The 27,303-nt window shown below is 35.1% G+C and overlaps 1 long non-coding RNA gene across 2 annotated transcripts in view; it reads left to right on the top strand.

Annotated features, from left to right (window-relative positions):
- The window catches only part of LOC125616919, a 66,039-nt gene that overhangs the window by 34,709 nt on the left and 4,027 nt on the right, over positions 1 to 27,303 (top strand). For both annotated transcript variants that reach the window (XR_007347702.1, XR_007347703.1), the window contains exon 3: positions 18,124 to 18,207. This is a non-coding gene — a long non-coding RNA (uncharacterized LOC125616919). The remainder of the gene's footprint in view (positions 1 to 18,123; positions 18,208 to 27,303) is intronic.

Genomic DNA, 27,303 nt, shown 5'->3' with positions numbered 1-27,303 from the left:
TAATCCCAGTGGCTCAGGAGGCAGAGGCAGGAGAACAGTGAGTTCAAAGCCAACCTCAGCAAAAGCAAGGTGCTAAACAGCTATGTGAGACCCTGTCTCTAAATAAAATATGAAAAAGGGCGAGGAGTGTGGCTCAGTGGTCAAGTGCCCCTGAGTTCAATCCCCGGTACCCTCCCCCCCAAAAAAATAGATTCATAGAGTCATTCAGTGCTTAAGAATCACAAAACAGGAAAGTAGATCTGAGAGGACACCTTTTAATATGAGTAGCTCATCTACCTCATCAAGCCAAACAGATCATGGGGAAGGTAATTGGTAATACAAAAATGCTGCCAAACTATAGAGACCAGGTCTATTCTAGATCCCTACTATGCTCACAATTCTTTTCATCAATGTATAATTAAGAATATTAAGCTTCTTAAATGTCTAACTTTTCCTTGAATGAAAAATGTGAAACATTAACTTTCTAAGATTTTCAAAGTTGGAAAAGTCATAGACCCAGTGATAGGAAGACCCTATACATGAACTACGAGCCTGGATAGTCCAGTCAGTTTAGAATCCACCCATCTAACTAAAAATCTGGGAGAACTCAATATCTCTTCAATGCAGTGAGGAAATTTTAGAAGGAAAAGTCAAAGCAAAAGATTTATAAGTTCACTTTATGAAAAAATAAAATTTCCTAAGATTTATCATAAACTGTGTCCAATTTCTCTTTTGTTATTTATGAAACACATGATGTAAATAAAGTAAAGGATCTGGTTATCATTCCTAAAGATTTATGGTCAAGTTTAAACATGCCCCCCCCCCACCCCCAGCTCATAGTGGGAATACGTTTTTGTTACACTAAGTGTGCCTAACAGTATTCTGCATGTTTTGTGAGCCCACTGTCTTGGAAGCCACTTTTATTTTATTTTATTCAGAGGAATCTTGAGCTATTTTAAAAATTTATATTGGCAATATTTTAATTTTATATAGCTTATGGTACCAAAACGTTTTCTTCTGATATTCTCTCTTGATGATATTGATGATATCAGAAGAAAATGTTTTGACATCATAAACTATATTGAGCAAATGTTTATTTTAGATGGTGCACATTCAAAAATTAATTTAATATTTTTTTTCTGATATCACCAATACTAAAGAAAAATAATCAACATGATGGTGGTCAGAATTAATCAGATTAAGGAACATCACAAAGAATGTAGGAAATAAATTTTTAAAAAACTACATTGTATATCTTATGAGCTTGATTCTAAGCTAGATTCAATAGGTATAACTCCTTATAATTTGCACATTGATGAATTTGTAAGGTTACTCATATGTGCATTGAAGTTGGATTCATAGTTTTGCTGCTACTCATTAACAGCAACTACTTGGATTTTGACTTTAAAAAATTGAGCTGTGTACTTCAGTTTTCTAGATTCTAGAAAAAGACTATGAGCTGAGAGTGTAATAGGTGGTTAGGTGCTTGCCTAGTATGTGTGAGACCCTGGGTTTGATCTCAGCTCTGAAAAAAAAAAAAATATATATATATATATATATATATATATAATTAAAAATACATATATATAATATATATATATATTAAAAAGTATAAAAGAGACTTTGGTCTTTGAGACTATTTCTACCTCAACTAATACATGTACCATAAAAGCATGTGTTTTAACAATGACCATAGACAATATTTATCCTCTCATGGATCATAATCAAGTTGGGGAGGTATGTATGCACAGGTGCATTTGTGGCAAACAATGATCTCATAGAAGAGGACAATTATATAATATTTTAGATAATTTTCAAGGAGAAAAGAGATGGTGTTAGAACTGAATCAGAAAGGAGGAGTCTCCCAGTTAAGAGATGACAAGAATGGAAATAACATCTCATGCATAGTGAAAGAATGTAAGGAGCATAACCAGGGGTTGTGGAAGCAAGTAAGTTTTTCTGGGATAATTTGAACAGGAGTGGAACTTAGGTAGAGAAAAAGAGATGAGTAATACTGTAAGTGCTGCTTAAGTATTTAGATTTTCATTTCACTATAAGTAATATCATCAGTGCAGAGAGTGAACGTATAAAGGGACATACTAGAGATAATGAAACAATAAACTATTCAAAGACTGGTAAAAAAAGCTGATTTGAGCTGAACAAGGAAGATAAAAAGGGGTTGAATATATAATGCTACAAAATAGAATTCTCAGGGCTTGATGCCAGGGTAGATGAGCAAAAGGAAAGTATTTGAGAGAGTGTCTAGAGCTTTGGCAGGCTGAGGCAGATGGTACCACTTTTACTAGAAGGATTTATGAAGAGCATTTTAGATATTTCTTCAATAGTGCTCCCAAGAAAAGATGGAAGCTATACCACCAACTCTAGGATGTTGTCCAATCCATCTTTAAAAGTTCAAATATTTAAGTATTTGCATGCTGTATTATTTGTAGCTTAACGTTAAAAATTTTTCACAAAAAAAATGTAAATCAATAGAAATTATCTGAAGAAGAGAAAAAAGGTGAAATGGAATTAAACAGAACCTCAGAGATGACACCAAGCCTATTGACATTGTGTAACAGGAGAAAAGAGAAATGGGTTGAGATTTATTTGAAGAAACAGTGGTTGAAAAGTTCTATGATTTGATAAAAATTATATATCTGTACATATGCCAAGTACTTAATAAGCCCTTTCTACTCAAAGTACTTCTATTTAATCCAGCAACTGTATTGTAAGTCCTAGCCAGAGCAATTAGGCAAAAGAAGGAAATAAAATGCATTCAAGGAAATCATGAACTAATATTGCTTAGGTTGGTAGATGATGTGATATTCTAAGGAGTTTTAGAAAATTATAAAATGCAATAAAAAGCTGCTAGAAATAATAAACTAATTCATTAAAGTTGTAGGTTAAAAAAAAATCAATTTATAGCTGGCACAGTAGCACATGCCTGTAATCCTAGCCAGTTGGGAGGCTGGGGCAGGAGGACTGCAAGCTCAAAGCCAGCCTCAGCAACTTAGCAAGGCCCTAAGCAACTTAGCTCAAAAAACAAACAAACAAACAAAAAACTCACACGCAAACACAAAAAGATTTGGGGATGTAGCTCAATGGTAAAGTGTCCCTGGGTTAAACCTCCAATACCTTCCCCAAAAATCAGTTTATAAAAATGCATTATTGAATGCATCTATACAGGAAAAAACTAACTGAAAAACAAATTAAGAAAGTAATTTCATTCATAATACCATCAAAAAATAAAACACTTATATTTTAGGCAATGAAGTAAAATACCTGTACTGAAAAGTATAAAACATTGATGAAAGAACCTGAAGATGACACAAATGGAAAAACATTAATGGATCAGAAGAATTGATATTGTTAAAATGCTCATATTACTCCAAGCAATCCACAGATGTATTGTAAATGCTATAAAAATTTCAATGGCATTTTTCACAGAAATAGAAATATATACCTATAATTAGTATGGAACCACAAAACACTACAAACTGTCAAACAATCTGTATTTTATTTGTTCTTTTTAGATATATATGATGGTAGAGTGTATTTTTACATATCATACATACATGGAGTATAACTCATTCTAATTAGGATCCCATTTTTGTGTTTATACATAATGTGGAGCTTCACTGGTTGGGTATTCATACATGAACATAGGAAAACTATGTCTGATTCATTCTACTGTTGTCAAACAACCTTGACCAAAAAGAACAAAGCTAGAGGCCTCACACTATCAGATTTCAAAACATACTAGAAAACTTTAGTAATCTAAACCACATAGTACTGGCACAGAAGATACATCAGCCAATGGAGTATGATAGCGAGCCCTAATATAAACCCACACATTTAAGATCAACTGATTTTCCAAAAAAGTGCCAAGAACACACAATGGAAAAAGAACAGCCTCTTTAGTAAATGTATTGAGAAAATTCAACATCCACACAGGAGCTCTGGAAATAAAACTTTAACTCAACCCTTAGACAAAAGTTGACTCAAAATACATTAAAGACTTGAATGTAGAACTACTTAAACTATTGAAACTACTAGAAGAAAACATAGGGGGGAAAATCTATGACCTTGATCTCAGCAGAGATTTCTTGGTTACAATTCCAAAAGCACAAGCAAAGAATGCAAAAATCCCCAAATGAGGTTACAATGTACTAAAAAGCTTCTACACAGAAAAGAAAAAAAAAAATAACAAGAATGAAAAGATAACCCAGATACTAGAAGAAAATATTTGCAAATCACATATCATATAAGGAGCTAATATCCAAAATATAAAAGGAACTTAAACTACTCAATAATAAGAAAACAAACAAACAACTCTATTTTAAAATGAGCAAATGACTTGAATATACATTTCTCAAAAGAAGATACATGAACGCTCAATTGATATGGGAACAAATACTCTCAACATCTGTAACCATCAGTGAAATGCAAGTTAAAACTACAATTACATACCACCTCATAAATGTTTTGTTGGATATTGTATTAGTCAATTTTCCATCACTGTAGCAAAATACTTGAGATAAAAAAAACTTAAAAGAAGGAAAGATTTGTTTTGGCTCACAGTTTTAAATGTTTCAGTACATGGTTACTTGATACCATTGTTTCTGGGCCTATGTTGAAGCAGAATATCATGGAAGAGAGAGAGCATGGTAGAATAATGCTGCTTTCCTTATGGAATCAGAAAAGAGAGTGGGAGAGAGGGGAGAAAAGAAATAGATCAAATGAAAAGGGGAAGTGGGGGTCGGAGAAACCAGGGACAAGATACACTCTTTTAGGATAGACCCTGAAGATCTTCTTCCTTTAACTAAGCTCCAAATCCTGAAGTTGACACTTAATAACACCACCAGCTAAGGACCAACCCTTCAACACATGTATTTTAGGGGACATTTCAGGTCCAAACTATAACAGCTGTTCTATATATTTTTTTAAAAAAGATGAAATATAGCAAATCTTGGCAAGGATGTGGAGAAAAGGGTATTCTCATACACTATTAGTGGTATTGTAGATTATTCCAGCTATTTTAGAAAACAGTATGGAGGTTCCTCAGAAGCAGAAAAATAGAATTGCCATATGATCAGCAATTCCACTACTTGGTGTATACCCAAAGGAATTCAAATGAGTACTATAAAGAAATGTTTACATTATCACATTCATTGAAGCATAATATTCACCATGGCTAGGATATGGAAACAATCTAACTATCAGTCAGTGGAATGAATGGGTTTTTAAAATGTTGTGTACATACTCAATAAAATTCTATTCACCCTTTAAAAAAAAGGAATTTCTGTTATTTGCAATGATACGATAAACCTAAAGGACATTATATTTTGCAATAAGCCAGGCTTAAAAGACAACCATGATTCCACTCCTGTGGAATCAAAAAAATCAAATTCATAGATTCAGAGAATAGAATTGTGTTTGCCAGAAGCTTGGAAGGAGATATACAGGAAATATGGAGACATTGGCTCAATGAGTACAAAGCTAATAAGATAGGAGGAATAAGTTCTGCCATTCTATTGCACAGGAAGATAACTATAGCTACTAGTAAATTGTGTATTTCAAAATACCTAAAAGAAGGTATTTGGGAATGCTAAATGTTCTTACCCCAAAAACAATGAGAAATATTTGAAATGATGGATGTGCTAATTAGCCTTATTTGATCATTTCACAATATACCTGCATTGAAAAAAATCCTACTTTTGACATATAAATAATACAATTATTTGTCAATTAATTATTATGGCATGCCAATTATATTTCAGTTTTAAAAACAAAGAAAGCTACAAAAGAAAACTTGGGAACATTTGAGGAAGCTTGAATGTGTGCTGTGTATTAGCTAATATTATTTTATTATATCAATCATAATTTTGTAGACAAATGTTCTTATTCATGTTGACAATATTTCCAGATGAAGTGTGAGGTTTGTACCTTATTGCAAAAGATTCAGTTAAAATAAAAAGGAATAAAAATAGATGCAAAACAAAGTTGCGAGTGTATCTTAACATTTTAGTGTTTATTTTACTATTCTGAGAACATTTGTAATCTGAAGTTACAAAATTTTTTCCAATTAAAAAGCTGGAAGGGAGAGGAATCCTTTCCAGATTGGAATGTTTTGCTTTCACATAAGTAGAGATGATGGGAACGTCATTGGAGGAGAAGGATAAGTTTGAAGCAGGGATTATAAGTTTTCTCCTGGACAATTCTCAAAGCCTGTGAATCACCCAAGTGCTTAGGGATGAGATAGAGAGAAAGGATTTTGAATCCTTGAATTTTAAGCCTGGATTCTGCGGGGAACACTTAACTAGAGAAGATAGATAAATACAGAGTGGGAGTAGCTAACTGTGCCAAATGCCACTGAGAAACTGTATGTGACGAAGACAGAAAAGTGTCTGTTGGATTTGACAAAGTGAAGATTGTTAGTGACATTAATTAGAGCCATTTCAGTGAAATGATTATGACAGGAGCCAGAAAGGAGGGATTTTAAGTGATGGGTGAATAGAAGCTGTGACCAAGAGTCTTCAAAGCCCTTTGCAGAACTACTCTGACAGTGAAGGTATAAATAAAACAGCAGCCAAAGGAAGATTTGGAGTAAAGGACACATACAATTTTTACATTTGTTTGTGAGTTTGTTTTAATGTTAGGAACTAGAATTTGTTTTTAGAAGGTTACAAGAAGGGAGAGAAATTGCAGGAGAAGAAATTGAAATAAGGGGCATAGGTATGGGAGGGAGAGATGAGATGTCTGGAGCACAATTGTCCATTGCTCTTGGTTCCTTTCAGTGTAGTGAGGAGTCCTTTTCGTTCTACAGTGCTTTAAATAATAGCTGAAGAAAGCTGCCCATTAGGATTCAAATAAAATTTGTTTAAAGACCATCTTTTGTTCAACAAAAATCTCTGAGTATTTTACACCATCTCCTAGAGGACAGAAATATTGTAGAAAATAAAAATTACTTGATTTTTTTTTTCTAGTTACTTGTTTTCCCGCATTAGGTTTAACAGGTTCGGTTTATAGTTCATTTTCCCTTCAAGCTATATTAAGTCAAGAAGCTCAGCATTCATTTTTGCAATTTACACACACACACACACACACATTAAGAAGCATCCAAAAATTGCATTTGGGTTTGCCACAGACTTTACTAAAAATTTAATAGTGATAAAATAGGCAAACATCTTAAAATTGGCATAGCTCTTTTTAATTGTGTCTGTTCTCAACTTCTCTTACATTTATTATTACAGATAATAGCAGTATACCTATTTTTTTAACTTCATTTCTTTTATTTATCTCTTTCTAGGCAACGCTTATAGGTATTCATTTTCCAATACTAATTTGTTCCCCATGGCATTTAGCTAAATACAAACATTTGCTTTGAGAATCTAGTTATAATATTTGTTGTAATGATAATTTTTCAGCCCTCCACAAAAATTGGTAATCCTTTTCCCAGCAATAGTTGGCATATCTTCCCATTGTCATGAAGTATAATTAATGCTAACTACATTTGCTCTTGGTAAACCACTAGTTTCCTCTGTAAGAGGGACTTCTATAGACAAGCCAAAATCTTTATTCTGTGTAAAAATGCAGGTGTGTGTGAACAGCTGTAATTACAAATTGGAACACCTGTTAAGAAGTCTGTATTCCAGCTTTCTCTTCAAATCCAAATACAATTCAATGTCTTTACTTGTTGACTAAATAACTCCAGAAAACTTTCCCTGAAAGGATGAGACCACATGAATCTATTTCTAAGCCAGAGTTCTGAGAATGGTGACTTTCTTCAATTTTGCTTGTACGGAAGAAATTCAAGAATGTGAACAAGTGTTTTGTGAGGATATGATCAAGAAAGCATATGGTGGTTTGTTATTTCTGATGCTATTTTTTAATGTTTTCCTTTTTTCTTACTGGCATATGTCAGAACCTTCATTTTGGAAAAGAAAATTTATATGTACAATTAATGTGTGTATTATTAATTACAAGCATGTTGTTTAAATAGAACATGTCTTTTAATTGTTTTGAGTTTCATAAAAAAATTTCTCATTTTTTTCATCTTTTCTCTTGAAATCTATGAGTCGTTAGGGAAGAAAGGGAAATCTGGAATGAGTAATTTATTTTTTATACTTTTGTTTGATTCACATTTTGCTTAAAGAGTAATTAACATATTTATATAGGCATCTAGATAAGGTAATTAAAAGGAAGTAATACACAGTTTCATGAAATATACAATATGTTAAATTTGAAATTTTCCCTAAAGAAAATTGAACATAAAGTTAATGAAAAATCTTGAATGAGAATACCCTTGTTAATAGAAAATAAAAATATGCAACACTTTTATGTAAACACAAATAAGCTTTTCTATTTGACAGCACCCTCTAAAAAAAATATCTGGAGCTATCCTCTAAAATTGATGGTGTATTTGGGATGGTTACCTTTAATACATCAGTTCTGTGGCATAGAAGGAACACACGTAAGGAGTTTCTGGTTGATTCAACAAGTTTACCACCCACCTCCATACAAAATATGCTAGTACATCATTTAAAAGATGTCAGCAAGCTGATTTGAAATGTACAATTATCTTAAACTTTTCTCTGATTTAGTATTGTTCCAAATATTTATTATTTCAAAACAATCTATTTTATTTTTACTATGCCTGTAATACCTTGATAACAAATATACACAGCTATGTGAGCCAAAAAATTTAAAATAGTAACTTAAAGAGTCCAAAGGTTGCCTAAAAGAGAAAACAGATTGAGGCCAATAAGAGTTGAAAGGCTCAATTAAGGGCAAATGAAATTGATGTCCAACACAAGGACGATTTGGCAGCTAAGTAAGGAAAGACATGCATTCTCAGAGATAACCGAGATGGACTGAAAAATGCCAAGAATGATTAAGCACCAAGAGGAATCATCAGTCATCTTTCAGAGCCAGTGAAAACACTGTTCAAAATGTCCAATTGGGCAAATACAGCACTTAAAGGTAATCGAAAGCCAGTAACAACAAACAGGATGCAAGGCTGCTGATCTTGTAAAGCATGCCACAGGCAAAAGATGCCATGGATGCAGACAGACAATGGAGTTTTAAACATGATGCCAGGCTCATATTTGCTGTGAAATTCAACCTCACCTTACTTCCTGAAATTTGCCATTTTTACTTTCTCCAAGTAGAATTATGTATTTAAATTAGGAGTCAGTGCATTTTTTCCATATGGGGCCGGATAGTAGATACTTTAGAATTCACAGGCCATAACAACATTGTAGCCGTAGACACCATGTGAAAAATCCTTAATATCTGTGTTCCAATGGTGGTTCACTAAAGCACTCTTGAGTTGAATCTATTATTCAAGCAATTGATAAAATATTATTCTTTGGATTTTCTCCTTAACCAATTCAAAATGTTTAAGACTATTCTTAGCTTTTTCTGGATATAACAATCTTTGACTGGCAATTATTTTCTTTTAGAGCTTGAAATATCTCATTCCAGGTCCTTCTTGATTTTTAAAAAAATATTTTTTAGTTGTTAATGGACCTTTGATTTTATTTATTTATATGCAGTGCTGAGAATCAAACCCAGTGCCTCACACACGCTAGGCAAATGCTCTACCACTGAGCCACAACCCTAGCCCCTGCACCCTCCTTGATTTTAGGGTCTGAGGTGAAAAGTCAAAAGTGAGCCTTATTGTTTTGACTGGAAATGTGACCTGATTTTTTTTTTCTTGCAGCTCTTAGTATTTTTTCCTTATGTTCTAAGTTAGGCATTTTGACTATAATGTGTCTTGGATAATTTATTTTCTGATCTGATCTATTTTGGGTCTTTTATGCCTTCTGTATGTGTATTTCTATCTCATTTCTAATATGGGGGAAGTTTTCTGTTACTATCTTATTGAAAATATTCTTAATGCCTTTATCCCGTGTCTTTATGTTTTCATCTATTCCAGTGACTCTCAGGTTTGTTCTTGATGCTGTCCCAGAGTTCTTATATATTCCGATAACAGCCTTTTCTTTTTTCCCTTTATTGCATACTGAGTATTTGAGTTCATATACCATGTCTTCAAGGACCAGAGTTCTATCTTCAAGGCCTGAAGTTATATTTTCTATGCAATTTAATCTGTTGGTGAGGTCCTCTGGTTGTTCCTCCATGAGGAGTGGTTGTTGGTTTGTCTCTCCAATTGTATTTGTTTAAGTATTGTTGAACTTTAGGTGGGGCTAGACTGTGTATGGGGTAAGATTTGCTCTTACTTGGCTGAGTTGTGAGTATTGATCAGCAGTAGGCTCTTTAGTCTGTGAACTTAAAATATCATAATCACTTTTTGGCTCCTCAGATATGAAGGGGGAGTTTGAACTACTACTAATGTTAGCAACAGATGTACAGTCTTAAGATAAACGCCTGGTGTCTACTTTGACATCTGTAACACTAATTGCCAACTATAGGAATAGTGGAGTCAGCATTTAACATCAGCACCAACATTCAGCAACTGTGAACTAGATCAGGTGTTCAACAGCAGGTGTCTACTATGTCACCCCTTTATTAATAATCAGAGCAACATATGGGGTAGGAATTACATAAACCATACAATTCTTGTAAGATAGTGGGATTATGATTTCTTAAGTAAAGATAAAATAGGGCAAAAAGGCATGAGTAAGTTTGAATTTTTTTTAATGGTTGGATATAGCCTTTCCATATTATGGAAGGTAATTTGCTTTATTTAAATTCTAATGATTTATCTGAGAATTGCTTTTAATAAAGAGCTTTACAACATCTTGACTGGTATTTCACAAACAATTGGGCACTACAGCCTAGCCAAGTTGACAGATAAAATTAAACATCACAGTCCACCCCTTGTCAATGTAGAATCCACATACATCTCCTTAAAAACTATTTAATTTATAAAGGCAATAAGGAAGTCGTACTTTCTCCTAATAAGAAACAACTATCTTGCATATAACTGAAAGTACACTAATACTTTCACCAAAGGAGGAAGCCAAGTTCATGGGTTATGATCACTCTTCTCTTCATTATCCTGTCACTTATATACTGAGATGTAAAGTTAATAAAACTTATAGCCAATGATGACTGTAAGGGAGGAGGAATAAAAAACTAACTGAAAGTAAATTTAAAAAATAAAAGAGAGAAAGCTGGAACAAGAAAATTTAGTTATTGGTGGGGGAAGAGACTGAAGAACAGTGAAAATGAACAAATTATTAAATAAGATATATTTAAGATGTATTTATCTTAAGAAAGATGTATACACCTTATATTTTTACTTATATATATTTAAGATATTTATGTCTTGGATATACAAGATACATATATCTTTATATAAAAAAATAAATAAGATATGAACATGTCTGTGTTTTTGTTTTCATTTGCTATAAGAAAATACCATAGACTCTGTGATTTATATGCAAAAAGAAATTTACAGTGGGCACGGTGGTGTGTGACTATAATCCCAGTGGATCTGGAGGCTGAGGCAGGAAGATTGTGAATTCAAAACCAGCCTCAGCAAAAGTTAGGTGCTAAGCAACTCAGTGAGACCCTGTCTCTAAATAAAATACAAAAATAGGGCTGGGAATATGGCTCAGTGGTCCAGTGCTCCTGAGTTCAATCCCCAGTACCACCGCCCCTCCCCCGCAAAAAAATGAACAAAAAGAAAGAAAGAAAAAAAAATTGCTTCTCACAACTCTGGATACTGGAAAATTCAAGATCCAGTCACCAGCAGAGTCCAAGTTTGGTGAGGGCCCAGGTTCTGGTTCATGGATGGTACCTTCTAGCATAACTGCATGTGGAGCTAGCTAGCTCTCTAGGTCTCTGTTAGAGGTGCTAATCCCATTTATGACAGCTTTATTCTCATGACCTAATCACCTCATAAAGGCTGTGTCTCCTCATCTAATCTTATTCCTGGGAACTATCATTTCAATCTATGGATTGGTGGTGGGAAGAGGAAATATTCACATCACAGCAGCCTGATTTTGAAGCAAGGGCTAGACTCAGTTCAGGAAGATAAAGGCAAAAATATTTGGCAGAAAGAGAAATAGGTACTAAGAAAAATCTATGTATGACTAGTTATTAACAGTTGCCAACTGAGTTGTGAAATTAAGGTCAATTTTTTTTTCTTTTGATTTATTTATTTTTTTCTAAATTTTCTTGAATGAGCATGTATTCATTTTATAATCATAGAACACTAGCATTTTTAATTAATTAATATTAATTTACTCAGGGCATTTCTATCTTAAGATGAACTTAATATGAACATGGGAGTCATGAGTACTCTATTACCCCTTGTGTTACAGTCTTCATGCCCAAGGGTGTGAAATGGGCTCCAAAGTCTCTCACTGCCTCATCTTGGATGCAGACAATCTTTTACAACCATTGGGACATGACTCTGCTGTGGTGTAGACCTCTGTAAAATTCACACTAAATGTTTGTCTTACGTTTTACTAATCTAGGATTATCCTTATTAAAGACAGTTTGGAAGGATCATTTGGTCTCATAATTAACAGCCCCATTTCCTAAAATTGGGCAGATTGAATATAATCCATATAACAATCTGTGCTGGCTAGCCATTAACTGCCTTGTGCACATCTGAAAGTGATATTTTAATTCACATAAGCATGTGCTATGAGAACTCTGCTTTGCTCTACTAGAGGTTGCTGCTACAATTTTTAGAAAAGAGGGAATTTCCGCAAGGTGTCTATGTCAAGTGATTATTATTATCTCAAGACAAATAAAGACTTAGTTGATTCCTTTTCTGATCATTATAAATCTTCTGGGGTATCCTATGACCTTATGAGAATATTAGTAGAATCAGACATCTGGGAGAGCCTAAAGTCTAAAGCAGTAGTTGTTTTTCATCCAGTTTTTACAACTGAGACTAACCTTGGGAAATCATTAGAAAAGCCACCATACCATAATAAATAAGTAAATAAAATCAGAAAATACGTTGTCATTTTCTATTCTGTAAATAATTTTTGAAATGTATTTTGTATATGGTGGAATAATACAACCAATGTAACAACTATTGCTGATCTTTCCAGTCTGCCTTATTCTCTGTGAAATACAAAACCACTGTCAATTGTGAAACTATAACAAGAAGAAAATCTAAAATACACATCTGAGATTTGATTTCAGCATTTTTCAGAAATACGAAATCTTCTATGCAATAAAATAACTCAAGAGAAACACATCTGATTACCCTCCGTTGGGAGTTGTTTATTTTAAAACACATTGATTCTGTACTGTGATTTTTTAAAATTTAAAATCATTACTCATAAAGAGCTAAAATCTCACAATATCAGAGCCAACCTTTGTTCTTACTACTGTGTATTTGAGACTGTTGACTCCTATTTGATTGTGTGAAATATTCGGGAAACTATGGCATGTGCTCTTCGGTCCCTTCCTGATGATAGGATCATTAGTGAATTTATTTTCCAACTACAGGTCAGAGAGAGTGTTTTTGCTTGTTTTCATTTTATCAACCAAACACAATTTGGAAGGTTCATACTAGACAATGTCATCATGAATTACCAGTATGACAAGATCAGGAGTTAGCCATCTGTGACTGTGGAAGAAATTCAGTCACCAATTTTTTTATTGGTGACTTTTTATTTTTATTCCATGTCTTGCAAACCACTAATGGAGTTTATAAGTGTAAATGCCTGAAACAAAATACAAATAATAGTATTTTATGACACATGAAAAGCATATCATATTCAAATTTCAGTGCCCATAATTTGTTATTAGAAGAGTCATACACAATTTGTTATGTATTGGCTATGATGGATTCTGCAACATAATAGGAAAGTTGAGTATTTATTTAAAACAGAGATCTTGTGACCCCCCTAATCCTATAATTGTTATCATCTGGCCTGTAGTGGACATTATGTCCCTCCTAAAATCATATGTTGAACTTGAAGCCCTAAAGGTAACTGTATTCTCAGACAGAAACCTTAATTAAGGTTAAATGAGGTCATAAGGGTGGGGTTCAAATCTATAAGACTGATATTTGTGTAAAAAAGGAGGATACACCATCAGTGTGGTTGAAGAGAGAAAAGGCCATAGGAGAAGCACACAATCAAAACCAAACTTCAAAACTGTAAGGAAATAAAATTTCAGTTGCTTAAGCCACTGATATTTGGGTATTTTTATTAGGGTACCATAGGGGATTAACACATGGCCCTATACAAAATGCTTGCAACTCAGGTCTAGGCTACCCTTTCCCTTTCCTTGCCTCTACTGCTTTGGCTCTGTGTATGTGTACCTGTCTGCTAACTAGAGATTTGTTAGTAATTTTTCTAAAATGACAGCCTTCCGAATATGAAATTTATATTGCTTCCTTAATTAATTGTGTGGCTACTCATCTAAAAAGTTTATATTTGTTTTTGAATTATTTTTGATTCTTCTGATTTTTGTTTGTTTGTTTGTTTGTAATCAAAATTGAATTTCAGCTGGCTTCATTCTGTTACGCACCCCATGTCACATACTACTTTTGCCTCTTTTCTTCAGGAACATTCATCCGTGCCAGATGGACACAGAAATATAGCCCAGAGCTGGTTGATCGTAAATCAAATCAAGTCCAAGTAGCTCCCTTTTCAGATTCAGTGTTCTCCAGAAGTGGGAATCTCAGGATGTTTCAAAGTAACAAAGAAATCAGAAACTCTGGCTGTTCCTGAGTCGGATTCAAACTACGAAAATGTTATCTTCCATTGAATCCTACTTTATTGTACATTGGTGCTCAAATTTTTCAATAGAAAAGAGGGGAAAATCTTGCTTCTATACACATATAGAATAAATATCAGGAATAAAATAAATATCAGGACATAAATAATATAAGAATAAAACAGGAGTTGGAATCATGACGATAATCATTTAGTCTAGTTCATGCTCATAGCTTCATAGATGAGGGTTTTGAATAATTTGATCTTTGCTTTTATCAGTCAACCTAGGTTGGGTTGGGTTGCAGTAGTTGCAGTAAACAAAACAAGAAATAATTTCTCATTCTCCTTACTCAAGTGGAAGGGTAGGGAAGGAGTGGGTGAACTTTTTAGCATATATTACCTTAGGGACTGGAGCTGGTAGAGGCTCTATTTTAGTACAAGCTTCCATGGGCATTGGGCAGAGAGAACTGTCTTGCACTGCTACTTTAAATGATTTCCTCTAAGAATAACATGTTACTTTCACTTTCATGTTGATACTGATGGTTATCACCAACAGGAGTTCTGCTCTCTCATATGTTGAAGTATAACATTAGAGAAGCATGCAGAGTCAAGCATACAAAGCAGGATTTATTTTTTTTTAAAGGGGGCAGAGGGTAATAGACTTTTCCCAGGAGGGAGAAGGGGGCCATAGCTGGTATCCTGGTATCCCCAGAAGCAAGGCATTCTGCCTTTTTTATATGCCTTGGGCTTCTTTTGTTCTGTAAGGAACTCTAAGGAAATAAAATTTCAGTTGCTTAAGCCACTGAGATTTGGGTATTTTTATTAGGCTCTCTTCCCCTTATCTCTCTCTTTCCTGCCTACATGACTAGGCCCAGGAAATGTTTGGTGGGATGGCCAAAAGGTGAGAAGCAGATGGGCTGGAGGGGCCAAGGTGGCATGATCTGGGCAGGAAGGGGGCGTAATTAACAACTCCCTGAAGGGTGGGACAATCTCTGAGACAGGTTGGAGCAGGGGGAGGTTATCTTGATAAGGGTGGAGGAAGGGCTCTAAAGGCATTTCAATACCTCAGGGGGCAGTCTCCAGCTTCCCGGGACTCACTCAGATTGGCCTCCTTGATCTGACCTGACTTGATTTACCTATTTACTAACTGCCTGTCTAATTCTGGCTTCAATATCAATAACCAAAGAAAGTCACAGGGCTATATAAGGGAACAGGGACATGCCATCCTATTGTGCCCAGAAAGAGAACTAGAACATTTGTAAAGAGTCTCAGTGTCTGCCACAAACAGCAATTACTACAACTTAATACAACTAAACTAAAAGCTACTACAATTCATCCTCTCCCTCATTTGAAGGAGACAGACAGTGTGTTTCTAATAAGGCATTTAAAGAAAAAAAAAACAAATGTTTTCTTCTCTCCTAACATTGTTCTTACCATCTTTTCAGATATAGCAGTTAAGGTCTGTCAGTAGAGGGGAGACCGTTCCCCAAAAAATAGAAAAGGAAGGCTTGCGTTTTCCTCATTTCTAAATTTGAGGAAGAGAAAAGAATGCTTCTTATGTTTGCTTTTTTTCTTCAGACAGTACTAATTATGAAGATAGATTTTAAAAAGTACTCAAGATTTCATCTTATAGCTTCTCTAAAACAGTAGGAAAAATTCAGAATCTATGTGACTTATGGTTTGAGACTTCAGAAATAAAAGATTCACAGTAGACGGGCCAATATTGGCTCTATGGACAACAAATGTCAATAATAACATGGGAAAGACAGTGGAATGAATCTGACCTAACTTTCCCATATGAATATACCACAGTGAATTTCACTATCATGTACAAGACACTAATTAACAACAACAACAAATCTGTAAGCAAATAGCAGAAATTTCAGTAGAGTAGAGGGAAGGGAACTGGAAGAGGGAAGAGGGAAAGGAAAGGGGAAGTAATAGGGACTGAATTGGAGCAAATTATATTCCATGCTTTTATTATTATGTCAAAATGAATCTTAATGTCATGTATAACTAAAAAGAGCCAATAAAAAATCAATTTTTTTTTTTTAAGTGAAGGCACTTCTCAAGGAAGTAGAAGATCCAACTCTCTGGGCATATATGTAACTGTTATAAGCATGATGCATGTAACCAAAGTTCCCACAAATCACTAGAACTATAGTAAGCTATAATAACATTAATTTATATGTGTGTGATTACGTAAACACTCTAAACTTTTTATCAAACCAGAGAATAATAGCAAAAGCAATGAAAACTAAGTTGGTTACAGGTGCTCAAGTGCAAGAAAATGTATCATAACAAAACCCATGTAGAAACAATCCCAGCCCACATAATTGCAATTTTACCAAGTCTCTGTGAGTGGGAGACTCAAAGTAACTAACCTCCTTAAAAGAAGAGATATTAAGGAACCGAATCAATGCTAAGAATCTAGTGTCTTGATTGCTACTTCAAGGTTTACTACACCCCCTTATCTTTCAGCAGTTAACTGAATTATTTTCCATGAAGGTGCTCATCTATACAATTTCTAGAATTTTCAATAATAACGTTCCACACAACTATATTTATGAAATGATGTTATCAGTATAAAATATAGATGACTATTATGGTTTGGATGTGGTGTGCCCCAAAAGCTCACATGTAAGACAATGCAAGAATGTTCAGAGAAAATTTATTGGGTTATGAGAGTTTTAACCCAATCAGTAATTAATCCCCTGAAAGGTATTAACTGAGTGGTAATTAAATGTAGGTAAAGTGTGGCTGGAGGAGATGGGCATTGGGGAGTGTGGCTTTGGGGTATATTTGTATCTGGCCAGTGGAATCTCTGCTTTCTGATCATGATGTGAGCTTCTTCCCACTGCCACAAACTTCTGCAATGATATTCTGCCTCACTTGGAGCCCCAAGGAATGGAGCTGTGGATTGATACCTCTGAAAATGTGAGCCCCAAATAAACTTTTCCTCCCCTACAATTGTACTGGTTAGGTCCTTCAGTCACAGCAGTGAAAAAGCTTACTAAAATAATGACTTAATTCACATGCAACACCTTTGCAAATTTCAGTGAATTATATCACTCTGTTATGTTATCTTCACTCTTCTTGATACACTTATGAATTATTATACATTTTAAGACTACCAAGTGATTTACTTAACCTGGCTTCTCAATATCTGTTTACAGAAATATGTATTATTTTCCTACCTAAACTGGGTAGTTTAAAACAACAGAAATTAATTTTCTCTTAGATGTGGAGGAAAGAAGTCCAAAATTAGGATGGGTGGGACTATAGTTCCTCTGTAGCCCCAGGGGGAAGTTTCTTTGTTTTTTCAAGCTTCTAGTGTCTATCTAGAAATTCCTGGAAGTTCCTGGGATTAAGGCCATGTCACTCCATCTGTGCTTCTGTCTTCATGTCACCTTTTTCTCTTCTGTCAACTCTCACTTCTGTGTTTCTGATAAGGAATAATCTGCTTATTAAATGTGTTTTATTTCAGGCCCACCCACGTAATCCAGAAAGAACTCTTTATCTCAAGATCCTTAGCTTAATTACAGGAGCAAGGACCATTTTTCAAAATGAGGTAAAATTCACATGTTCTAGGAATTAGAATTTGGATAAATCTGTTTTAAGGGTACTATTCCATCCACTACAAGGTGTTTTTCTTAACATGATTTTTGTCTCTTGGGAATAGAAGATTAATTTCTTTCTTAATCTGATTACTAATAAATATTTGGAGGAAGGGAATGAGGAAGGGCACCAAATCCAGACAGGATGACTTAAAAATGTCACTATCTGTGGACAAACCATTGTTATAAAAAGAAATAGCTAACAAATTTGATGAAAAGTAGTTGATAAGAGCCTACAGTGTCCTGACTAGGGGCCAAAGAAATCCTATTTGATCGCTAAAATATAAACTAGCTTTTCCTAACTCTGACAATGAGTTTATGTAGGAAATTAATGTACAATTTCAAGAGGCTGCTTTTTATGAGTAGTGAATGAAAAGGTTATAAAGACTATCTACCTCAGATTTCTCAGCAAGCAAAATTCTACTGCTTTAATGGTACTGTTATTAGAATTTGCACTTAAGTGGAAATGCTTTTTAAACTGAAGTGTTTAAAATTTGAGGGTAAGATTTTAAATTTGAATTGGATTATCTAAGAGTCATTTCATCTCATTTAAGCCTCAGTTTACCATCTGTACAATGGAGATAGTTTATTGATAATATTCATAACAATAATGATGATAAATTTCTATTTTTAGAATTTTTAAAAAAATAGAAATGAAATATCAATAATAGCTATCCTGATTAAGCCAAAATATTTCTCAACAATTTTTTATCCTCCTCATCATCATTAAAACCATTAACTATATATACCAAAATGCTTTTCTTAAAATAGTTGTAACATGAATGAAACTAAGAATTATTAGGCCCCAGACTAGAACCAACCTACCTACTATACTCCTTTGTTGGCATGCTTTAGTGGTTTCATGTATGTACTTATTCTATTTCAATTACATATGATAATCACTTAGTCTCTAATATGTATAAAGCAACAATGAGGCATTCAGAAAATATCACAAGTTCTTCCCATAACACATTTCCAGTCATACCATCCTGTTGTTATTCAATAAAGATCCAGTGTATGAACAAGTTGATTAGATTTGAAAGCATTTAATGCAACAGGGCTTAAAGAGGGAGAAGCCCTTTAGGAAGAAACCATAAATCAGTAAAGTCAAATGCAATAAGCCAGTACCATGATGAAACTAGAATAATAATTTGTAAACACATTTAATAAGCAGATTAAACACAGGGAGGAAATTGTTAAGAAATTCTTAATGATTAATGTTGATGGAATGCCTGAATAACAAAGCAGACAATTAATCAAAGACAAGTGGAAATTAATGTTTGTGATTTGTGGCCTGGAGTTAAAGGTCTAGTAAGAAAGAAAGGTGGAATGCTCCATGAGAGAATGCCTGAAAAAAGATATGGAATAAATATTGTTGTTTACCTCAAAGCAACAAGTTGGTAGGTTGCAGCAAAAATTTAGGTCAGAATAACTCACTAGTAATTATCTGGTTGCTAAAACAATAGAATGCAAGGCAGGAAAACTTTGCACAATGTCAGCAATTATATCACAACACTGGTAACATCCATCTGGCCTTCCTATGGGTTGAGACTGGAGTGAAATCCTGGGACAGAACAGCTGGGATGTGCATCAGACCTCTATGCCTTCACTTATTATTTCCTTTTGTAAAATGATGTGTCTTACAGATAAATATATTATGTGTCAATGCTCTTATTCTACCGAAATATACTTAAATTTAAAAAGTATGAATTTTGACAAAAGTAGTAAAATAATATGTAAATTTATCATTTCCTCAAAAATCCAAAGGAAGTCAAACAAATTCTCAGAATGATTTTCCAAGTAAATAATTAGGCTTATCATATATATATCTGTAGTTGCAAACTAATAAAGTTAAACTTTATATAAGGAATTATGGTGAGAAACCATTCAGACAAAACAATCACTTCACAATTAATTAAACAGCACAATGCAAGAGTTATGAGAAAACCCACCTCTGTAATTTGTCATCTAAGGGTTCTCTCTGATTCATTTCTCCTCCCCACACACCAGATTGACCATTTTTCAGATAGAAACCTACTCACTATTGAGATATAATTTGTTAAAGGAAAAAAGCCTGTGCCACATTTTTGCAGCAATGCCCACTTCTAGATTAGAAATTCTGGAGTCAAGTTTAACTAAAAAGTGGAGGTAGATGCACAGTGTGAGCAGTAAGGGCTTTTCTTGTCTTCCTGGACATTTTGTTTGATTTTTTTTTTTTTTTTAGATGAAGTCAAGTGTGCATGGGTGTGTGTTAAAGTTCATTTTGCTCAAACTACAATTTTATAGAGTTCCAAAATATGTACTATATCTGGTTTATTGTTCCCTCCCAAACATTGGACAAAAAAAGACACTTTTCTTAAGTGATCCACATCATCTCCAGGGTTGTATGGTTTGAATGTGCCCCCCCCACCCCAAAATTAGGAGTTGGAAACTTAGTCCCCGATGCAACAGGGTAGGGAGGTGGAGGCTAATGAGAAGTGATTTGGCCATGAGGGTGGTGCCATCATGCAGGAAATACTGCCACCATAGTGTGAGTGGATTCATTACTGTGGGACTGAGATTGTTACTGAGGGAGTAATTGCATTATAAAAAGATGGATTCAGTCCCCCCCCCCCACACACACCTTCCTTCTCTTTGCCTTTCTGTCATGGAATGATACAACAAGAAGGCCCTCATCAGATGCTGGCTCCTCAATTTTGGACTTTCCAGGCTTCAGAACTAGAAGGAAATACATTTCTGTTCCTTACAAATTACCGGTCTCAGCTTGTTTGTTTTAGAAGCCCACACTAGACAAAGACACAGGGCATCATCTGTATGTTCTCTTTCTTCTATACCTTCTTGATCCTATTCTGGTTATCACATGAAGTCCTTTCTTAGAAAAAGTTCTGTCTGTGAAAGATGAGCATATGAAAATTCCAAGCCACTAGTGCTAGGAAACTGACACAGGATTGATCACTGCAACAGACCAAATGTCAAGTAAAGAGCAGTTAAATTATCAGAAAATCTGACAGGCTGTCTCTAGTCAGGGGCCAGTTATGTAGGTTAAAACTAGTTATGTAGGTTAAAACACAGGAGGGCAGCTGTAAAAGGTTGAAATTCATTGTTACTTGGAGAGATAGGAGTCCAGATTGTGAGGCATGGGTACTTCTTTTTCTGGAATTTATTGTCTCCCAGAGTTTCAGTATTCACCTCCTTTCTTCAGGGCCCCTTGTTTGATATTTACTGTGTGTCCTTTTAGGACTAATATGCAATGAGGGAAGGTCAAAGTCCAGAGCCTAACATTCAGTATTCACCTCCTTCCTTCAGGGCCCATTGTTATCAGGAAAGATTTACTGGAAGGTTAATGCTTGGCTAGTTTCCCCTCCCTCATCCACAGCTGCATTGCCTCTCCACTTTTCTTTGGGGGGTTGTCTGGTAGGAGTATTATTTTCCATAACTCTTCAGAGAGCAAGCTTCAAAACCTCAAGAACCTCAAGGGGAGGGGGCAAAAGGAGCAAGCTCATTGCCACCAGTTCTTGGACATGGCAGCCCCTGTAGATACTCAGAAAGTAGATTCACATCTGTGAACATTGTGATCAGGGTGTCAGCTTCTGTGTGAGTGGGCTCTTGCAGGAAGGGGGAAGGAGAGGGGAAGCAGGGTGAAACATCTGGGCAGAATGGAGTCAGCTTGACTTAGCATCTAAATTAACCCATAGTTATGCTAACAGGCGTTATATACCTAGGAACTTTGAGAATCCCTGACTTCTTTCCTCTCAGTCACTGTCCTGATAATAGATGCAAAAAAAAAAAAAAAAAATTCTCAACTCTATTTCACCAATAATTTATTTTTTTATGGTATGTTATAGTAAGTTCTGCATCATTGCTCAAAGACTTATAATAAAACACATTACAAATATAATATTGCATCATCCTGATGCTAGAGATACTTTTTGTTTGTATCCTGACAAACCTTTGTTTTCTTATTTCTGCTTCCAAAATACCCTGTGAATATACTCACTGCTGCATGAGTCATGCTGTATTATTAATGTTTGTATTTATGTTTACATTTACCACTAAGAACTATTTTGAAGCTGAGGATGAGTTTTATTCATTTTCATGTTCCTGTGGCCCAGACCACATCCTAGAAAGTCATCTGGCTCATAATAACTGTTTGAATGATTCAGCACAAGCTGGCTAAGAGAATGCATTAACAGTGTTTTGCTGACTTAGATAATTTCCAGTGTTATTTAATATTTATCTAACACTTGTAGAGGATCCCACATAGAACCAAATTTGATAGGATTGATGGTCATCACAGTTCTTTGCAACAAGTACAATATTCCCTACGTTACAGGTTACAGTGTTTGAATAGCTCAAAAAGAAGAACAGACATCTCAAAGTCACCGTTTTTGTTGGTGTTGGGACAGAGCTTGATCATAGGTTCTAAAATACACTTTAAAAAATCCTCTTCTCCATAATTCCATTTAGTCTATTAGGCAACAAATTCTCCTTTTAAAAAGATCTTAAATTTCTTAAGTTTACCAGTTTTGTATTCCTGTGCATCATTTGCATTTGAATGTGGTAAATGAACATTACAAGTTTTTCTTTGTACATTAAATGTGATTGTACTTTATTTTCTTTTATGTTGATTTGGAAGCAAGTGAAATAGAGGAGGATAGAGTTTTGTAAAATACTTTCCCATTGGAATGAAAGGCTATCAGACTAACTGGTGGATAAAAAGGAATCCCATTTTCGGACCAAATGTGAATTGAAAATACAGTATTGGAGTGCTTAAATAAGTAAAAGAAGGTCAAGTGATCAAGAAAAGGGATTGTGAGAGGGAATGACCAGATTAAATAAGGTACCATTGGGAACAATTTTATGTCAGACCTGTTACATTCAGAATAGTGAAGCCAGATTTAAAGTTAGGTAGTCAGTGTAGTTAGATAAATCCGGGTCTAATACCGAGTGAAATCTAAAATGGAGGCCATGCTGGCAATGATTCCGGGAAACGCAGGACAACTCATGGAATGTTAATGAAGTCCTGAAAAGGCCCTAGGCCAAAGTCCACCTCAAAGAAATGTTAATGAACAGCCCCCAGCAAAAAGGTGCTGACTCAGAAGTCCTTCCTGACCAGATTACTTCTTTGGCCCACCTGTGTCCCACCCCTCGGTCCTTCCCACCTACATTCCATCACTGAAAGAACTATAAAAAGGGGAGACAACATCCCTTCCACGGATTCCACCTCTTGGGTCCCCTTCTTCCTCCGGGAGAAGTCTTTTCTGCTGTCCTTTAATAAACTTCTAATTTCTACTCTGACCTTGCCTCGGCGTGCTTCTTTGGTGTTATTCTTCAACATTGGGGAAGCAAGAACTCGTCACCGGTCAACAGCGGTAACAATAGGACAAGTAAGATGATAAGGAGAGATAAGAGAAGGCCTTGGATTTTTTTTTTTTTTTCAGTCTGGTTCTGGGAATTGAGTCTGTTGGGAAAACATAACGGCACCCAGAGAAAAACCCCAGCATGGCGTCTAACGACCCTCCTTCTCTTCTTTGTTTCTTTCACTGGCGCGAAACATTCCCACCGGCGCCAATGTTCAAACCTTGCTGGTGGGAAGCTTTAGCCCCAATTAGAATTAACTTCTTGGGCTCCGGAACTGACATATGGAAGAGCTTGCCAATAAACGGGCGACCTGTTATCTACCTCAGCCCTGTGACCTCTCCCTAGACCTATATAAACACACAGCCTTTTGTAATAAAGTGGGAAACCTCTTTGGTAATCTGTGTCATGTGGTGCGGCGTTTTCCAGTCTTACAGAGTCCAGGGATGCTTTACCTTTGAGATAAATCTCCAACATTTTTAAAAATTATTTTTTAAGACAGAATCATACTGAGTTGCCCAGTCTGGGCTCAAAATTATGATTCTTCTACCTCAGCCTGCTAATTTACTGGTAACTCAGGTCTGTACCACCATACACAGCTCCTTTGCCACTATTAAATAGTGCAAAAATATTAGAAAAATTAGCTTTATAGTTTTGCATAAAGCTAAATTCACCTTAGGCTCTAAGAATGCCTCAGATAGCTAATGCATTCCTTTTCCCTGCCAAAGTGACTAGTTTGGAGATTTTCACAATGACCCTAGTTGGAACAATAAGATAGTTAAGAGTCAATATTGGGACTTCTGTGTGGGCAATCTGAGAGGTGGTCTTTCTTTGATGAATTGCACATTAAAATGATATAAGGAGACTTAGCATTCAACCAAACTAGAGATATCTTTCAATTCTTGGCTCTAGAAACCTAGGTCTACATGAATTGGAACTAATTGATTATAGGGATCTTCCAGATATTATTAATATTAAATTAGTGCTGTATTTTCTGATAGTTTAATTAAACTCCCTGATATTCCCTGATGTGAAAGCATTGCTGCTTGATTGTGTATTGGTGAGATGGATGAAATAAAACATGGGAGAAAAAGAATAGACATGATATCAGAAAATTAAACCTAAATTTTTGCATAAAATTCTATGGAACATGTTTGTATAGAATATCAGGATGGTGCTAATAATACTTCCCTGTTAATTTAATAAATGTTAGCTCTTTTCTCTCCCATGAAATATGTCCACTTAATGAACTAGAAGCACTTAGTGATAAAGTAAACGGAGGCTGTTCCCCTTGCTCCTATTGTACTCATTTGTTTAGTGAATTAACTGGATGATCTCAGGCAGAGTTTTGCAAGTGGGACACACCATTTGCTGTGAATGGGTTACAGGTGAGATGAAATATTGATCATCTCAGTCCTTAAGCTGTGTTTTAGTGAAGACATTGCTGGTGGCTGTAATAACATTTCAATAGTATATGACACAATTGTAGTTCATTTCTTATACAAGAGTCAAAATGTTAATGTTTGTGGTCAGCAGGTGCTTCTCTCCATAAGATGACTCAGCCACCAATATTCTCCTCACCTTGGCTTCTGCCACCTATTTTTTTTTTTTACCATTTTTATTCATAACCACCACATATTATTTCTATTTGTATCCCACTGGTAAGAACTAGACTCATAGGGCCATACTTAAGATACAAAGAAAGCTGGGACATACTGCCCATAGCTCAGCAGCCACTTCCCAGAAACAACTATCCTATGATAGAGAATGTGCATATTTTAAGTTACCAGATTTGTCAAAAGGGCTTGACAGGCTCGGCCTGTTATTTCTAAGCATGTGTAAGAATATTCATTTACTGAGTGTGCTATTTAAATATTATGATTTTTCTATGTGTTTCTTTTTTTTTAATTTTTTTTATTGTTGGTTGTTCAAAACATTACATAGTTCTTGATATATCATATTTCACACTTTGATTCAAGTGGGTTATGAACTCCCATTTTTACCCCGTATACAAATTGCAGAATCACATCAGAGTGTTTCTTGATGTAAGGAAAATTAAGAAGAATAAAGCTAAAGTACTATTCAGTGGTACCAATGGACTTAAATGTTTTTGCCTGATGGCCCAAACATACTAAGTTGTCTAAGTATTCAATAGTTAGAAATAGGCCTATCTCTATCTGACGCTCCATTTTCTCTATTTACCATTTGGGTTAGCATGGGTAGGGGAAAATAAATTGCTTTTCTTTCCATCTTAAGTTCACATCCAAGGCTCCTATAACAAAAGATTAACAAAATAGAAAAATATACAAACTTATTTAATATAATATTTTAATACTTAGAAAACTTCATAAGAATAATGGAGAGTCCCCCATCCAAAAAAAAAAAAGCAAAACAAAATACAGGTAAACCTGTGCATTTTTTATGCTAGGTTTATTGAATCACTGGACATTTAAGCTCTCAGGACACCAAATCAGACAAATGGGAAAATAATAGCTGTCCCTCAAAGGGAAAGGATCAATAACTAACTGATACCCCAAGACCATGTTTACTGGAGGGTTATAAACCAAATAAATGGTTTTCTCCTGCTGTGCAGAATTTAGAAGAGAAGGAACAATGAGAGGTTTTTTACTCTTTTCTCTCAGCTAGACATTACAGACACAGTAATGGGGGAAAGTTGACCCAGTAAGAATTTTTAGCCTTTCATCAACTTTTTTTCAGTTTCCCAGAATCTCTTCTGCAGGCTCTGGAGCAAGATTCCTTAGCTATCCTTTACTGAGTGCCAAACACTGTAGGAGAAAAAATAACTTTCCTTCTTATTTTAGGTTCATGGATTAAGCCTCTATTAAAAATGGACAGATCAACAAAAGAAAAGCATAAAAATTTATTTAATGTTTTACATTTACAGAACATTCAGAAATGACTACCTAAAGAAATAGATAAATCTGTGTTTTTTTAATGCTAAGTTTGATGGAGAAATGAATAGTTGTGGAAAAGTGTGATTGGATAGAAAATATGATCTAGGGATAAAATACTGGGGTAGGGTATTTGGAAAAGCCTGTTTGACTCTTCTCTGCATCCTTGGTCTTTAGAATTTTAATGTTTCTTATAACTGCTCTAGGGGATTCCCTCCTAGGTTTTATCACTTGCTTCAGGGGAAAAGGGTAAGTGATCTTTCTGCTCCTGCCATCTTCTCAAATGCTCAGGTGCCATGTTTTGTAGTAGCAAGCCCTAAACCTTATCACATGATACCACCCTGGTTTACTTCCTCTGTCCAGCAGCCACTCCATGCTTAACCATTTCCTTTTATCTTTAACCTGATCTTCTTTGTCAAAAATCCACTGCAATTCATCTTACCAAGGGACTCACTGCCTCTCGACAGAGATAACAATGACAGTGATGCAGTTGTATGGATATGAAATACAAAGTCACCAATCCAAGTTTTCAGTGTTAAAACTTGCTTAATTTTAGGATATTAGTAGTTATCAGAAAGGATAAATACGTATAAATACCTTTATAGAAGACTTTTCTGTGAATAATAATAAATTACTGTTAGAGTCTGTAAACAAGTCAAGATGGCGCCTGGCATTTTGCAGAGGGAGTGGTTTGTGACAGCGAGCCATTAAGTGTAGAGATTCCTTATTGGTTGACTGCTGTATCTAGTTTATGTTAATCAAGATAAGCTGTGTGTAATG

The sequence above is a fragment of the Marmota marmota genome, unplaced genomic scaffold (assembly GCF_001458135.2).
Source record: "Marmota marmota marmota unplaced genomic scaffold, marMar, whole genome shotgun sequence".
NCBI lineage: Eukaryota > Metazoa > Chordata > Mammalia > Rodentia > Sciuridae > Marmota > Marmota marmota.
The sequence above is the reverse complement of the archived record's forward strand: the minus strand, read 5'-3'. Positions and strand labels throughout refer to the sequence as shown.